The 12,361-nt window shown below is 40.2% G+C and overlaps 1 pseudogene; it reads left to right on the top strand.

Annotated features, from left to right (window-relative positions):
- The first annotated feature begins 11,445 nt into the window (after nucleotides 1-11,445).
- On the top strand, nucleotides 11,446-11,948 carry LOC102821698 (annotated as a pseudogene).
- The last annotated feature ends 413 nt before the right edge of the window (nucleotides 11,949-12,361 follow it).

Genomic DNA, 12,361 nt, shown 5'->3' with positions numbered 1-12,361 from the left:
TGCTGGGCGGGAGAAAGCTAAGGCTATCTGCTCCTGCTGTACAGAAGCACAGTCTCGGGAATCTACACAGGGTTGTTATGTGTCAGAATCGAATTGATGGCAGTGGGTTTTGTTTGGTTTGGTCAGTTCAAATGTTTAGCACATATGACTGCTAACCAAAAGGTTAGTAAAAGTTCAAATCCACCACTAAGCGTCACTCTGAAGTAAAGGCTGGGTGATCTACTTCCAAAATATTAGCTATGGAGCCTAGTTCTGCTTTGACAAACATGGGGTTGCCTCAAGTAGAGAGTCAACTCACAAAACAACTGGGTGTTTCAATGGTTTAAAATTCCCTATTTAAGATCCCTAATGAACCAATTCCTTGCTATTCCTCTTTCCTGTTTTATTTTCTCCATAACATTTACCAGACCTTTTATATTCCAGCCTAACTCATTGTTTATTTTCCAGTTCTCACCTCTAGTGTAGAAGCTTCAGGAGGACAGGGAATTCTGTTTTCTGCTCTATCCTCAGTTCCTAAAATAATGCTCAGCACTATAGTACACAAGGGATCTTTGTTGATTAATGAACAAAAACATATTTTTAGCATTATTTCTTACTAAATGGATAAAAGGGTTTCCTTCCTGTCTTTAACGTAGGACTACTGACTCCAAGGCACTTAACAACAACCACCACCTGTCCAATGAAGAGTCCTTGTGTAGTGCTGCGGGACAGTGCACTGAACCACAGCATTGGTACGAATCGCAAGGTTGGAGGTTCAAACTCACCAGCTGCTCCACGGAAACCCTACCAACAATGACAATCTGTCCAACGAAGGAGTCATAGTGGCGCAATGGTTAAATGCATGATGTTGTTAAGTGCCGTCTAGTTGGTTCTGACCCATTAAATGGTTAGTAATTTGAACCCACCAGCTGCTCCATAGGCGAAAAGACCTTGAGATCTATACCCATAAATATTACTGCCTAAGAAACCCTATGAGGCAGTTCCACTCTGTCCTATAGGGCCGCTGAGTTGGAACTGACTCATCAGCACCTAAGACAGCCATCCAGTGTAGGAATATACACATTTATGTAATCAGTCCCTTATTAGTGGACATTTAGGATTTACATCTTTCACATGGTTAAGTCTTCTGCAGATAAGAAGGAATGAGTATGAAAATGGAAACCTGTGACAAATCCACTATCACGGAGTCAATTCTAATTCACAACGACGTACAGGACAAAGCTGATCTGCCCAACAGGTTGTAAATCTTTACAGAAGCAGACTGCCACGGCAAAGTGGCTACTGGCCCCAAGCTCCCGATCTTTCAGTTACGAGTTAAGAGCTTCAATCATTACATTAAATAAGAAACATATGCACCTGGCTCCAGCTTGCTTAACATTTGACTTAAATACACACTTGGGAATGGATCTTGTGCATAACTCGAGGATCGCCTGAAATCCTAAAAATTATCATGGTTATTCAAATAAGAAACTGTAATAGTCAAAAGAAGGCTATAGAAGACAAGACAATTAGATGTAATGTGATATGCTGCATGGGATAATGAAACAGGAAAGACAAAAGCTACAAAGATAATCTAAATAAAGTATGAACTCTAATTAATAATACCATCAGCCAAAACAAGGGGCAGGGGCAGACTATCACACAGGCCATCGATTGCTCTGATGCAAGTTCAGGATGAAGCTGAAAAAAATTCAAACAAGTCCAGGAGAGCCCAAACACCTGAACATATCCCAACTGAATTTAGAGATCACCTCAAGAACAGATTTGATGCATTAGACAATAATGACCGAAGACTAGATTACATCAAGAATATCATATAGGAAGAAAGCAAAAGGTTATTAAGAAGACGAGAAAGGAGGAAAAGACCAAAATGGATGTGAGAAGAAACTCTGAAACTTACACTCCAGCATAGAGATGCTAAAGCAGATGGGAAAATGAGGAGGAAAAAGAGCTAAACAGAAAATTTCAAAGGGCAGCTTGGGAAGACAAAGACAAGTCAAATATTATAATGAACTATGCAAAGACCTGGAGTTAGAAAACCAAAAGGAAAGAACATGTTCAGCATTTCTCAAGCTGAAAGAACTGAGAAAAAAATTCAAGCCTCAACTTCTGGTGCTGAAGGAATCTAAGCGCAAAATATTGAATGATACAGAACGCATCGAATGAAGATTAAAAAGAGTACACAGAGTCACTGCACCAAAAAGCAATGGTTGATGTTCAACCATTTCAATAGGTAGCATAAGATCAAGAGTCAATGATTCTGAAGGAAGAAGTCCAAGGTGCACTGAAGTCATTGGCAAAGAACAAGACACTGGGAATTGATGGCATATAAATTGAAATCCTTCAACAAACTGACGCAGCACTTGAGGCACTCACTCATCTCTGCCAAGAAATCTGGAAAACAGCTACCAAGCCAAATGACTGGAAGAGATCCGTATCTGTGCCCATTCCAAAGAGAGGTGACCCAAGGGAATGTGGATACCATTGGACAATATCACTAATATGATATGCAAGTGAAATTTTCCTAAAGATAATTAAAAAACGGCTGTAACAGTACATTTATAGGGAACTGCCAGAGGTTCAAGACAGATTCACAAGAGGTCTTGGGATGAGGGATATTACTGCTGATGTCAGATTGATCTTGGTTGAAAGCAGAGAATACCAGAAAGATGTTTATACCTGTGCTTAATTAACTACACAAAGGCTTTCGATTGTGGGGATCATGACAAGCTATGGACAACAATGTGAAAAAAATGAGCATTTCAGAACACTTATTTATGCTCAGGGGAAACCTGTACCAACAGACTAAGAGGCAGCTGTTAGAACAGAACAAGGGAACACGGAATGGTTTAAAATAAGGAAAGGAGAGCACCGAGGTTATATTCTTTCATCGTACTTATTTAATCTGTATGCTGAGCATAGAATCCAAGAAAATGGATTATATAAAGAAGATCGTGGCATCAGGACTGGAGGAGACTCATTAATAACCTGCCATATGCAGCTGATACAACTTTGCTTGCTGAAAGCAAAGAGGACTTAAAATACTTACTGAGGAAGATCAAAGACCACAGCCTACAGTATGGGTTGCATTTCAATGTAAATACCAAAAGTCCTCACCACTGGAACAACAAATAACATCAAGATAAATGGAGAAAAGACTGAAGTTGTCAAAGATTTCTTTTGATCTGATCAACCATCAACACTCATGGAAACAATAGGCAAGAAATAAAATGATGCATTTATTGCATTAGGCAAATCTGCTGTACAAGACCTCTTTAAAGTGTTCAAGAACAAAGCTGTCAGTTTGAGTAGTAAGGTATGCCTGACCCAAGCCATGGTATTTTTAATTGCCTCATATGCATGTGAAGGTTGGACAATGAATAATGAAGATCCTAGAAGAATGGATGCATATGAGTTATGGTGTTGTAGTAGAATATTTAAAGTACCATGGACCACCAAAAGAACAAACACAACTGTGTTGGCAGAAGTATAGCCAGACTGCTCCATAGACGCAAAGATGGGCAGACTTAAACTCTCATACTCTGGAAATATTGTCAGGCGGGACCAGTTCCTGGAGAAGGACATCATGCTTGGCAAAGTGGAAGGTAAGCAAAAAGAGAAAGTCTCCCAAAGAGACGGAATGACACAGTGGCAGCAGCAAGGGGCTCAAGCAGAACTGTGAGGCTTCATTCTGTTGCCAGTACCAACTCCACAGTATCTAACAACAACATGGAATCATCCACTACAGCAAATGTATCATACTAACATAAGATGCTAATAAGGGAAATTGTTGTTGTTATGTGCCGTCAAGTCTTCTCCGACCCATAGCAACCCTGTATAGGCTTTCCGAGAAGCAGCTGGTGAGTTTGAACCGCCAATCTTGCAGTTCAAACGGATTTGCAGTGTGGCGCATTAACCCACAGAGCCACATCAGGACTCCAAGAAGGAAATTTGATATTATATTTAATAGCAATTCTGTACTTCTTGACAATATTTCTGTAAATCTAAAATGATTCTAAAAGTTTATTAACATTTTTAAAACTAAAAAAAGGAAAACTGAGCTTTTCCTTTTGATTCAATTACCTATTTTATCACAAATCTGACAAAATTAAAGGGAAAGTATTACTGTCCCTGCCAAAATATGTGAATCCATTTTGTTTGGCAAATTAACAATCTGTTTTCACAGCAGAGATGTCAGTCTATGTGTGTAGTGGGATCCCACAGTGGATTACTAGGATAAAATTAGAGTTGGTAAGAGAAAAAAATATAGGGAAAGGGACTCACAGTAAGCTTTGGAAACAGTGAGATTGAAACAACAGCATCAAAATCCTCAACAGTAGTTTATGGTAAAAGCATGTTTTATATCCCTAGTAAAAACTGTCTCTACGGTACATAGTGTATGTGGCCTTGTTCTCAAATAGATAAGCAGGACTGACGTGGTCTTCCTAAGACTCATGAAGACACGAAGACAGTTCAGATCTTAGAGTAAGGTAAGTGGAAATATATATATGACAGGTTTATCACAAACTCTTCTCTTCTGTACTATATTCTACCTGTCCAACATTCCGTTACTCTTAATATGTCTACATTGTTTCCTATTTTCCTACTCATCGAAAATATTCCACTTTTACCATGTATTACCAAGAATTAGGAGTCCTGATGTGGTGCTATAGGATAAGCACTGGACTCCTAACAACAAGGTCAGTGGTTCAAAACCACCAGCTGCTCTTTGAAAACCCTATACAGGGTCACTATAAGTAGAAACTGACTTGACAACAATTTACAACAACAACCAAGAATTATTTGTTGTTAAGTGCCATTGAGTCAATTCTGACCCATAGCGACCCTGTTTAGGGTTTCCGAGGAGCAGCTGGTAAACTAGAACCACCCACCCTTGTTACACTTCATGTGCCAAGTAGCTTTTCAGAGGGAAGGTTGGTTTTTGTTTTTAAAGACCAAGACTGCTGTGCTCTGTCTTAAAAGAAAGTCCACCAGTTAGTTCTATGTCCTCCAGGGGAGGGCGGCCCTGCTCTGCAGACAATACTGAGATGCTGTGCTTCTCTCCCCCATGGAGATGCCTTTGCTGGTGATTCACTGTACTGTTCTGGAACCTCTTGCCAGGGATGAATGTGAGGCAGACCTACTTTCAACTGTGAGGAAATCACTAGCCCCCTTCAACCAACACACGGGACAGTCTTTGTTTTTCCTTAGGAAATATTTACCTTCCCTTCCCTACATTTGACATAGATTCAACTCAGTAATTAATGCGAAATTCTCCTCCAGTCAATTTTTAAGGAAATCCCTAAAATGACGATTACTATTATCTGCAAAACTCTATAAACAAATGTTGGTTAGTGCATTCCAAACCTAAAATGTCTGAATGGAATAAAACTGCAAATGATTTTCAGTAAGAGAATTGTTTTGTTTTGCCTTTAGAGGTAAGCCAAGGACCTTGTTAGCAATACCTGGTGTAGTCGCTGGAGCGAAAGCACTAGACCGCAAGGTCAATGGTTCAAATTCACCATTCGCCCCTCAGAAACCCTACACTGAGTTACTATGAGCAAAAACTGACTCTTAACAACACATCTCCCCAGCAAGATGGACTGGCAAAGTGGCACCATCAATGGGCTCAAGTGTGGCAACAATTGTGAGGTTGGCCCAGCATCAGGCAGTGTTTTGTTCTGTTGTGCATACAGTCGCTATGAGTCGGTACTGACTCGATGGCACCTAACAACAACTGAAATCTCTTACAAACAAATCACCAGGCCAGTCTTTTAAGGTGACTTGGAGTGGGTATCTAGGGCCCATTTTTCAGCTAATAGCCTCGAATTTAACCCTTAACCAAATGAGATCACTAAATTGCAAACAATTAGTAGGAGAGGCCTCAACTCCTAACCAGCTGCCCAAGGGCCTCGGATGGGACTTGTGCAGGGCTCAGGCTCTCCTACAACTTATCATTTTATCACTTGGAAATGGAAGCACTGAATTAGATAATCTCCCAAAAGACCTTTCAGTTTCAACATGAGACATTTTTAGAAAATGTACAATTTGTCTTGAGACTACTATATGGTTGTTGCTGTTACGTGCCATTAGCAATCTACTGCTTATCCTATAGCGCGCCACACTAGGACCCTGAGAGTTCAGTGGTAGGGGACATAAAAAACAAACATTGGAGATAGTGCTACATGGCCCATACACAGTCTCCAAGTCAAATACTGAAAATGGAATGTCATGAATAATTATCAATAATATTAGCTTAAATCTTTGTGCCTGGATTTCAACAAATGAAATGACTACAAAAAAAAAGCGTCTGGATTTGAACACAAAAAGCCATTAGTAAGAATTCTCATTTTATTACTCAAATACTTGCATTTTCAATAACTTGTCTGAAATGGAACCACAAGGCAACAATTTGCTTTTTAAACACTTTATCTAAATCACTGGCCAACTGAAAATCAGTATTTAATTTCTGTATGTTGTTGTGGAGTTCTTTCAAGTTGGTTCCAACCCATAGTGACCCTGTATCCTGTATAGGGTTTCCAAGGAGCGACTGGTGAGCTTCAACTGGCTGACTGTGAGGTTCAAAGCAGCTTTGCAGCCCAGCGCATTAACCCACAGTGCCACACCAGGGCTCTACATCTATATATCCTTGAGTAAGTAATTTAACTCCTTAACCTTTAGTTTTCACCTTTGTAAGTCAGGGAGATTAATACTTACTCTAATAGAGGTATTATAGATTAATACCTAACTCTAATAAACCGTGGATTTAGTGATAACAGAAGATTTCACTAGGATATAAAATCTAAGAAGCAGAATTTTCTAATATTCAGGACATACATGATTAAGTGAATGAATGTATACTGACTAACTCAGATGACACTCAAAATATTATTGGGATAAACTTAGTCACAAAATGTGGAAGTACTGGCAGCTAGTTTCGACATTAGCCATAAAGACGTTATTCATAATACATTGCATTACCAGCTGAAAATTCAACTTGTCACAAGAATGCTATTAAGGCCTATCAAACAATACATTTCAGGAGATTTTACACAGAAAAAGGAGTCAACGCTGTAGAAGAGAAATACTTTTTTCTTGGATAGATTTTTAAAGTTAGATCATCATCATAATAAATGTTTATCTGTAGACTCCTTATGTTATAATAAAGCATGATTCAGATGAAAAAGTATTTGTCACACGAAGTATCAGCAGACTATTACTGAGAGATAGTGTCTTTTCAAACTCTACTTTTGCTTCAAAAAATGACAAATAACCATCAGCCTTTTAGCTATAAAGTTTCATTAGAGTTCAAAGCCTTTAGAGCACAGCCCTATCCCTTTGGTTTTTTTGACCAATGACTACATTTAATAACCAGAGAAAATGAAATAACTATGCTTTTAAAAGCCATCTTAATTGGGGCCAAATAATAAACAATGAAAAGTTAAAAATCAAACAGATACCAAATAACATGGACCAGTTTTCAATTTTACTACATGGTACCATATTTTAATATTAAAAAAGGGTAATATCAAAGATCTAGTTTAAAGCACTCTAGTAGCGTAGTGGTTGGTTACAAGTCGGGTTGGTTACAACCTCAAAGTCAGCAGTTTGGAATTACCAGTCTTTCCATGGGAAAAAAGATGAGGCTTCCAATCCCATACAGATTTACAGCCTCCGAAACCCCGTACAGGGTCCCATTGAGTCGGAACTGACTGCATGGCACACAACCACCACCACCAGTATAAAAACATCATAGGTTTGGCACCAGGGGTATACAAAAATGATAAAATGTTCTATAGGATAGACAGCCAGACATGTACTTTTTTATTTCAAAGATTGGTAGAGTGACATTGTTGTTAAGCACCTTCTAGCCAGTTCCAACTCATAGCGACCCTACACATGGTCACTATGAGTCGGAACGAAGTCACTGGCATACAACCACCAACCACCACCGTGTTCACTGCTGCAGTATTCACAATAGCAAATAGACAGAAACAACTAAGAGTCCATCAATGAAAAAGTAAAATGTGGTACATATAAGGTGGCTTCAAACTGTTCGTGAAAAAAAGAAAGTAAAAGATACAGGATTTTTTCTGAGAACTTCTTGAAACCCACTCAAGAAAAGGCAAATAAACAGAGACCCATTTATTAGTGGCTGGTTACCAAAGGTGGGAAGGAAGGGGTAAAAAAGAGGGGCCCTAGGATGGCACTGTAGGATAAGCACTGGACTGCTAACCAAAAGATGGCAGTTCAAACCCACTAGTCACTCTTTAGAAACTCTACACAGTGTCTTTATAGGTCAGAACCAACTTGACGATACTTAACAACAACAACGGTAATGGGAAAATTGCAATGATTAAGGGTACGCTTATATAGCTGATTACTGTAATTGCTGTCAGTAAGTTATACACCTTGAAAGCAAGTGGGACTGGCGAAAGTATGATAGATACATAGGGGACTTCAAAGTGTTCACGGAGATATTCCATCATCTTTTCATTCGAGTTTTCCATGAACTTGCTGAAATCTCCTTGTATTTAAAACACCACCACCAATAGAGTAGTTATAGGGGCTGCTCATGTACAACCAAATTGTTGTTGTTGTTAGATGCCATCAAGTCGGAACCGACTCATAGCGACCCCATGTACAGCAGAACAAAACAATGTTCAATCCTGGGCCAACCTCACTACCGCTGCCACACTTGACACCATCAATGATGCCACCTGGCTGATCCATCTCGTTGGGGGTCTTCCTCTTTTTCTCTGACCCTCTACCTTACCCAGCATGACATCCTTCTCCAGCGACTGTTTCCTCCGGACAATATGTCCAAAGTATGAGAGATGAAGTTTGGCCATCTTGGCCTCCAAGGAGCACTCTGGCTGCACTTCTTCCAAAACAGATCTATTGGTTCTTTTGGCAGTCCATGGCACGTACAACCAAATACCTCCTGAGATTTGGTCTGGAGGTTTTAGGGTCATGGGTTCACTGAACATCCCAGTTAATTGGCCTAATAGCATGTTCAGTGTATTTGTTCTGTCTTCTAGCCTATTGTGTAGTACCCCGTCTTAAAGCTTATAAGTGACCAGCCATGGTCTCTATTCACCTGGAGCAAACAAGGAATTAGAGGATGATATGGAATGTGTGCGCAATTGCTTTCATGGACAACTGCCTTCTCTGTCATGAGACCAGGAGAACTGGATGGTGACTGGCGACTGTTACCAAACATTTTGTCCAAAGTTTTCACACAAGAATCCTGATATAAAGTGTGAAAATGCAGAGCAGAATTTCACGTTCTCATGGACTCCTGACTTCTGGAGCTGTATGGAGACTGGATGAACCCCTGAAACTAATGCCTTCAGAGAATCTTTAAAACCAAACAATCATCCACCTTAATTAATTAAAAAAGAGAGCAAAAACAGGTCTGCCTTGAGCATTATGCTTTTCTTAGACCTTGATGGGATCACACTGACAACAGCAACTTAAAGCATTTGCTAAGAACCTTAGGGGGCAGTGAATTATGTTAATGAGGGAGGAACAACTAAGAAAAGGAGGGCAAGAATCATCACACAACTCAGAAAAGGCAATCAACAGCACTAATAGGTGTACAAAGTGTTGAATCCGTGTATGTTTTGCAGGCATACTTTTAAGAACAAGGAAACATTATTTAAAGAAAAAAAGAGAAATCCGAGCTCTCTAACTTTGTGAAATCTACACATGATACTCAGAGATTTAGAGAAAATTTTAATTTCCTATAAAGAAACAGAAGTAAGTCAGCAACAAACACTTAACTCTATGAATAGGAAAATTCTCTAGAACCAGAATGTAATTATAAATGATTCTGCCAATGGAAAAACAAAATATTTATCCTTATACTTTAGCATAATTTTCTACAGTAGCCCAAATGAAAACATCATCCATTTTCCTTTAATTAGAATGCACACCTAATCAAAACCTCACTTATTTACCTGCAGTTTAACTGAAGAGCTCAAAATTAAAAACCAACTACACTTTGATTTTCCTAGCACTGAATATAGAGAGTGAAAATGAGACATGTACTAATTATTTTCCTAATTACAAAACAATGCAATATTCATTGGTAAGAAAAAACAACCCTGTTTACCTTAGACAGTGCTAAAATTAGAAGGAAAAGAAAGAGGCAGGACAGATGGTAAGTCTGGGGAAGTAGTTAACAATATGGGGGGGGGGTGTTACTATACTCTTAGGAACATAAAGAAATCCAACTGCAAGTTAAACGAAGACCACTGAACAAACAACTGTCGCAGCAGAGGCTAAGGATCAGCACCCAGTTCCTGGGGCTTCTCAAGAAGTTCTTCAGGGCACTACAGAAACGGCTTTTCAATGCGGACCCTCATTTTTAAAGATACTTAGAATCTGAATCTGAATTACCTTTGACAAAATCATATCCACAAAATAAGAAATTTGTAAGTCAATGATTTATATCCGCTTCATTCATAATTGTCCCAAATTAGAAGATGCCTTTCATAGGTGAAACGATAAACAAGCTAGGGTATAGATACACTATGGTGTATCTACACAATGGAATATCATTCTGAGATTGAAAGAAGTGAGCCAATAAAACCACAAAAGGCTGTGGAGGAACCTTTGGAGCATACTGTTGAATGAAAGAACGTGTACACAGACCAAGCACAGTTGTTCCAACAGTACAAGGGGACTCTGAATGGTTTAAAATCAGGAAAGGTGTGCTCCAGGGTTGTATTCTTTCAGCATATTTATTCAATCTGTATGCTGAACAAGTAATTCAAGAAGCTGCATTATATGAAAAAGAACATGGCATCAAGACTGGAGGAAGGCTCATTAACAGCCTGCAATATGCAAATAACACAACCTTGCTTGCTGAAAGTGAAGAGGATTTAAAATACTTACTGATGAGGATCAAAGCCCACAGTCTTCAGCATGGGTTGCACCTCAATATAAAGAAAAGAAAAATCTTTACCACTGAACCAATACATAACATCATGATAAATGGAGAAAAAACTGAAGTTGTCAAAAACTTCATTTTGTTTGGATTCAAAATCAACGCTCATGGAAGCAGCAGTCAAGAAATCAAATAATGCTTGAAAGAAAGACAGACAGGAAAAATACAAAACAATACAGGCAGTCTGAATGATGACTACAAGAACAAGCAAGCTGCTCGCCCAGGAGACATGCAAGGCAAATGGTTGTGTCCCCTCAGGGCAAACCCCCTTCCAAGACTAAGACTCAATGGGAATACATGCTCTGATTGGTGACCATGTTGGTCACCGATAAGGGGAAGTGAGGGAAAAACCACAATGAAGCTACAAGCTAAGGCCTACAACGTTAAATAGACTCCTGTGAACCTGCTTGGCCAGCAGCGTGGCATCTAGCTGATAAGAAGAAAGGGCAGAAAGCTCAGAGCTAACTGGAGGGCACAGGTGACCCCACAAGATGGCCGCGGTTGGAGCGGGCCGTCTGCGGCGGGCGGCTTCGGATCTGTTTCTCCTAAGCCCATGCCTGCCAGCCGGGAGCTGTCAGCCCTGGCTGGGCTCTATCACAAGAAAGTTGTTGATCATTATGAAAATCCCAGAAATGTGGGATCCCTCGACAAGACATCTAAAAATGTAGGAATTGGATTGGTGGGGGCTCCGGCTTGTGGTGATGTAATGAAATTGCAGATCCCAGTGGATGACAAGGGGAAGATTGTAGACTCCTGGCTTAAAACATTTGGCTGTGGTTCTGCTATCGCATCCCGCTCATTAGCCACTGAGTGGGTGAAAGGGAAAACGGTTGACGAAGCCTTGACCATCAAAAACACAGACATCGCCAAGAAGCTCTGCCTGCCCCCCGTGAAGCTGCACTGTTCCATGCTGGCTGAGGACGCCATCAAGGCCGTGCTGGTCGATTACAAACTGAAACAAGAGCCCAGGAAAGGTGAGGCGGAGAACAAATGAGCCAGGGGGACCGACCTGCCAGCACAGCCCATCAGCTGCCCACCCACCCCCACCCACCATGCCACCACCCCCTCATGCTGTACTGAAAGAGTGCTGCGATTCGCTGTCTACCGTCCCCTGTGGCTGTAATGCCGGTGAAATACACCATGTAATACTCTGGATCCCATGTTGCCTTCCAGCCCACTTTACCACCCCAACCCAGTCACAAGGCCATCCTGAATTGCATGGCACTCAGTGATTTTGGCACACTCGGTCAGCTGTCTGCTGAGTGCATAAAAACATCTGCTTTCACCTGAATCTATTTTTGAAGATTAGCAGTACATTGCCTTTGGTATGATGATTTGAAAGAACCAACAATTAATTGTACATAAAACAGATCTGTGTATATATATACAATATATAATAAAAGCAAG

Source organism: Chrysochloris asiatica, unplaced genomic scaffold (assembly GCF_000296735.1).
Source record: "Chrysochloris asiatica unplaced genomic scaffold, ChrAsi1.0 scaffold00103, whole genome shotgun sequence".
NCBI classification, from domain to species: Eukaryota; Metazoa; Chordata; class Mammalia; order Afrosoricida; family Chrysochloridae; genus Chrysochloris; species Chrysochloris asiatica.
Note: the sequence above shows the minus strand (reverse complement) of the source record. Positions and strands in the feature narration are given on the sequence as shown.